This window comes from Bos grunniens, chromosome 13, assembly GCF_055505025.1.
Source record: "Bos grunniens cultivar Pamir isolate PY7600 chromosome 13, Bosgru_T2T1.0, whole genome shotgun sequence".
NCBI lineage: Eukaryota > Metazoa > Chordata > Mammalia > Artiodactyla > Bovidae > Bos > Bos grunniens.
In genome coordinates this window covers 19,787,283-19,793,282 of record NC_141177.1, presented here as the reverse complement: position 1 = coordinate 19,793,282, position 6,000 = coordinate 19,787,283, and positions in this window count along the sequence as shown.

Sequence of the window (6,000 nt, the reverse complement as noted above, 5' to 3'; positions counted from 1 at the left end):
TTTATTTGGTTGCACCGGGTCTTAGCTGTGGTACACGGGATCTTCATTCTTCATTGCAGCTTGAGAACTCCTAGTGGCAGCATATGAGATCTAGTTTCCTTACCAGGGATGGAACCCAGGCCCCCTGCATCAATGTTTTAGCCACTGGACCACCAGGGAAGTCTCAAAATGTGTTTCTGAATTGTTTACATCTCTTGGCTTTATAATAATGGTAGTTATGAATGAGTTGAACATCAGCTGTGTACTTTGTCACGTATATTCCATTCTGTAAATTGACCACAGTTGATCCATTTTCCTGTTCATTTAAAACACAGGAGTTTTAAATAATTTGAATTTTTGCCATTGTTATAGATCTGAGTTCCAACCTTGGCTCTGCCACTTGCTAGGTAAAACCACGGGCTGGTTACTCTGTTTCTCTATGAGCACAATGGGACAAATTATAGCTAGTGTTTACTGTGTGTTTACTTGGCACCATTCTAAGTATTTTATAGGCATTAGCTCATTTAATTCTCACAACATCCCAGAAGATGGAGCATATTACTATTCCCATGTCATGGATGAGGAAACTGAGTGCCCCACCTGGCTTGCTGGGATATTTCAGTGAGATAGTGCATACAAACACGTAGGATCCTATTTGATAATTAAAAATGTAAATGTAGATGTTAGCTGTTATTTTTTATTTTCCCTTACTGGCCATTGGAGGCATTTAAGTTCACTACCCCAGTGAAATAAGTATGTAAAGCCCTGAAAGTAAGTTTGTCAAATAAAATATGTGGTGCCCAGTTCAATTTGAATTTTAGATAAACGATGCAAAAAATTAGTATAAGAATGTTACATGCAGCTTTTGTCACAAATTTGTATTAAAAATTATTCATTTTTTACTTGCAGTTCAAATTTAACTGAGCATCCTACATTTTTATTTTCTAAATCTGGCAACCCTACCTGGAGGGGATGACTAAGGGTGATCAGGGATGGAACTTGTGCTCCTCATTTTGCAGATGACAAAACAGTCTTAAACAGGGAAAACGATGAGCCACGACCTAGGTTTTCAGTGGTTTCTTTGGATCCATGTCTGAGGTTCCCAGAAGCTCCATCCAGTGTGCTCTCTCCATCAACACACAGTTCTGCCACTTTTCAAGTCTTTCCCTACCTCCTCTGGCAGCGGAATGCAGAATGGCTTCAGGGAAGTGGGGGACAGCAGCGTGACTAGCAGCGTGACTAAGTGTTCTACAGGGAAAGTCAATAAGAGACAGGTGGCATGTGGGTTGCTGGGTTTTCTCTTCCCACTCCTTCCAGTTCTGCATCTCTGCTTCCTTCTCTCTCCAGAGACCTGGGAAACCCCTTCCCTTGCTGATGGAGGCTTTTCCCAGGCTTCCTGCCCCTGCTCTAGCAGGGCTGGGTCCTGTCCTAGGCTGACCTGGCTGTCCAAGGCAGAAGGAGGGTGTAGGTGGCTCAAGGCTTTATTAGCCACCAGTCCTGCATTCTGACCAGGCCAAGAATAGACTGGCTTTTGAATCAGGGAACTTGGGAGCCAGAGCTACACAGCATGGGAGATGAGTAAATGTCCAGGCTGGGATTCTCTGCCCTTACTAACCTTGGGCCCTCCTTGGAGAACCTATCAACTAAATATCTGCCCTGGATTTCCTAGAATTTTCACAACATCTCAGGAGGTAGTATCTATTATTCCCATTTAGAGCTTTGGCCACTGAGGTTCAGGGGATTTCCCGAAAACCCCTGAAGTAAGATATTGATAGTACTAGATCCTTGGTCCATGTGGCTCTGAAGAAGCCTGACATTAATTCCACTAGGTCTGCCTCCCAGATCAGAGCTAATCCATCCTGTTGGCATGAGCAAGAACATTAGGATAGCATAGACCACCCAGCATAGTCGTTCTCAAAATGTGATCCCTAGGCGTCAGCATCACCTAGGCGCTTGTTTATTGTTGTTCAGTAGCTAAGCTGTGTCCGACTTTGAAATGCAAATTCTTGGGTCTGATTCCAGAACTTAAGAGATTCTGGGGGTGTTACTTGGCAATCTGGGTTTCAATATGCCCTCCAGCTGATTCTGATGCACTCTAAAGTTTGAGAAGCTGGTATGTAGTAGAAAGAGATGCGTTTTGGGAATAAAATGAATATACATTTAAAACATATATTTGCTTTACATAAACTTTTCTTGACACATAATACACAGAAAACTACACAAATCTACACAAATCATAAATATGCAGCTTGACAAATGTTCACAAAGTGAACCTACCAGTGTACCAGCACTCAGATCAAGACACAGAACATTTTTGCCAGCCCCCAAAACCCCCTTTTGGGTCTCCTTCCTGTTTTTACCTCCTCTTAAAGGTAATCACTGGGCTTCCCTGGTGGCTTAGACAGTAAAGAATCCGCCTTCAATGTGGGAGACCTGGGTTTGATCCCTGGGTTGGGAAGATCCCTTGGAGGAGGGCATGGCAACCCATTCCAGTATTCTTGTCTGGAGAGTCCCATGGACAGAGGAGCCTGGCGGGCTACAGTCTGTGGAGTCACAAAGAGTCAGACACGACTGAGTGACTAAGGACAAGGGTAATCACTATCCTGACTTCAAACACTATACATTAGTTTTGCATAACATTATATAGTTTAAAAATTGTGTATGAAGACAGAATGTGGTGCCGGAGGACTTCTGTTGAATCCCTGGTTCCTGGCTGAGTGATCTTGGACCACTCATCTAATTTACTTGAGACTCATTTCCCTCTTTGTATAATGGACATAAAAATGTTTGTTTTAGTTGCTAAGTTGTGTCCGACCCCATGGAGTGTAACCTGCCAGGCTCCTCTGTCCATTGGATTTCCCAGGCAAAAGTACTGGAGTGGGTTGCCATTTCATTTTCCAGGGGATCTTCCTGACCCAGGGAATCTACAACTCCTAGGGGGTTCGAATCTACAACTCCTGCATTGGCAGATTCTTTACCACTGAGCCACCTGGGAAGCCCAGGCATAAAAATACCTTATACTTTAAAGGTACAGTGCATTCTGTCTACTGTGAAGAATCACCTGGGGCACTAGTTAAAAACCCACATCCCGCAGAGTATGTATTCTCAATAGGACAAAAATTGATTGTGGGGGTGCAGAGGACATTAAAATACATGTATGTTTAAAAAATTTGTTTGTTTGCATGCCCTTCTCAGCTTGAAGGGATCTTAGTTCCCAGAACATGAATTGAACCTGTACCCTCGGCCGTGAGTGTGCAGAGTCCTAACCACTGCATAGCCAGGGAATTCCTCCCCACTCAAAATTTTTTTGGTAAAAGCTCAGATACATGGTACATAAATTGATAAAAAGTATATTTGTGACATTAAAATTTCATGAGGGAAAAAAAAAAATTTCATGAGGGAATTTAGGGAAAAAACGTCTAGTAGGACTTCGCTGGTGATCCAGTTGTTAAGACTCCATGTCCTCTGTAGGGGGCATGGGTTTGATCCTCATTGGGGGAACTAAGATTCTAAATGCAGAGTGGCATGCCCACCCCCCCCTCCAAAAAAAAAGTGTAAAATTGTTCCTTACCAAGATGATAATCTCAAAAAAGGTGAGAAACACTGCCTTACCACAGTGATGGTCCAAGTGTGATCTGTGGTCGAAAATGCAAACACTGTGGTCAGACCTCAGAGTTACGGAATTGGAAATTGTGAAGGTGGAGCCCAGCAGTCTGTGGTTTAAGTCCTCCAGGTGATTCTGATGGGCACTGAAGCTTGAGAACCACAGCACTAGATGATATGAATGGGGTAGGGTTATAGGAATCTGTATCTTTAGCATGCTTTCCTAAGGTATATTGCAGGAAACACTGACAACGGAGGACTTGAAAGTACTTTGAAAAGTGTAAGTGACTTTCTAAATGGTAAAATACTATTTTTATTAGAAGGAAACATGCTATACAATAATAGCAAAGGTCACTAATTACTAAGCACTTAGTTGTGCCTCTGAGTTTACTTCCACGGCCTATTAAATCTCACAAACAATCTATGAAGGAAGAGGTTGGAATCTGAAGCCAGACTGCCTGGGTTCTTATCTAGCTTGTGACTTGGTTTGTGCATCTGTAAAGTGAGGAAAATGAAGGTAGTTCCCTCATATATTCGTTGTGAGGATAAGAGGAGCTTATTGATCAGCTCTAAGAACACCTGCCATGTTGGCACTACTTACATGTAAGCTATTTTTATCATCCCTAAGTGTACACTGTTAAAAGGTGGAATTGAATCCAATCAATGTAACTCCCGAGTGTAGTTTCTTAAGGACTAAGATACGGTTCAGTGATTCTCAAAGTGTGATCTCCTACTAGTAGCACGTTGGAGAGCTTGTTAGAAATGCAAATTATTAAAATGATTAGATCCTATCTCAGATCTGCTGAATTAGAAACTCTGGGGGTGGGGCCCAGTAGTCTATGTTTTAACAAGCCCTTCAGGTGATTCTGATGCACACTAGAGTTTTGGATCTGTAGCTATACTGTTGAGAGGTTCTGGTGTGAGACCAGGAGGGTTTTTTAAAAAGCCTAGAGGTACCGTGCTGTGTTGCACTCAATATGCCAGCAAATTTGGAAAACTCAGCAGTGGCCACAGGACTGGAAAAGGTCAGTTTTCATTCCAATCCCAAAGAAAGGCAATGCCAAAGAATGCTGAAACTACCACACAATTGTACTCATCTCACACGCTAGTAAAGTAATCCTTAAAATTCTCCAAGCCAGTCTTCAGCAATACGTGAACCGTGAACTTCCAGATGTTCAAGCTGGTTTTAGAAAAGGCAGAGGAACCAGAGATCAAATTGCCAACATCTGCTGGATCATGGAAAAAACAAGAGAGTTCCAGAAAAACATCTATTTCTGCTTTATTGACTATGCCAAAGCCTCTGACTGTGTGGATCACAATAAACTGTGGAAAATTCTGAAAGAGATGGGAATACCAGACCACCTGACCTGCCTCTTGAGAAACCTATATGCAGGTCAGGAAGCAACAGTTAGAACTGGCCATGGACCAACAGACTGGTTCCAAATAGGAAAGGGAGTACGTCAAAGCTGTATATTGTCACCCTGCTTATTTAACTTATATGCAGAGTACATCATGAGAAACGCTGGGCTGGAAGAACCACAAGCTGGAATCAAGATTGCTGGGAGAAATATCAATAACCTCAGATATGCAGATGACACCACCCTTATGGCAGAAAGTGAAGAGGAACTCAAAAGCCTCTTGATGAAAGTTAAAGAGGAGAGTGAAAAAGTTGGCTTAAAGCTCAACATTCAGAAAACGAAGATCATGGCATCTGGTCCCATCACTTCATGGGAAATAGATGGAGAAACAGTGGAAACAGTGTCAGACTTTATTTTTGGGGGCTCTAAAATCACTGCAGATGGTGATTGCAGCCATGAAATTAAAAGACGCTTACTCCTTGGAAGGAAAGTAATGACCAACCTAGATAGCATATTCCGGAGAAGGCAATGGCACCCCAATCCAGTACTCTTGCCTGGAAAATCCCACGGACGGAGGAGCCTGGTAGGCTGCAGTCCATGGGGTCGCTAAGGGTCGGACACGACTGAGCGACTTCACTTTCACTTTTCACTTTCATGCATTGAAGAAGGAAATGGCAACCCACTCCAGTGTTCTTGCCTGGAGAATCCCAGGGACAGGGGAGCCTGGTAGGCTGCCGTCTATGGGGTCGCACAGAGTCGGACACAACTGAAGTGACTTAGCATAGCATAGCATAGATAGCATATTCAAAAGCAGAGATATTACTTTGCCAACAAAGGTCCGTCTAGTCAAGGCTATGGTTTTTCCTGTGGTCATGTATGTATGTGAGAGTTGGACTGTGAAGAAAGCTGAGCGCCGAAGAATTGATGCTTTTGAACTGTGGTGTTGGAGAAGACTCTTGAGAGTCCCTTGGACTGCAAGGAGATCCAACCAGTCCATTCTGAAGGAGATCAGCCCTGGGATTTCTTTGGAAGGAATGATGCTAAAGCTGAAACTCCAGTA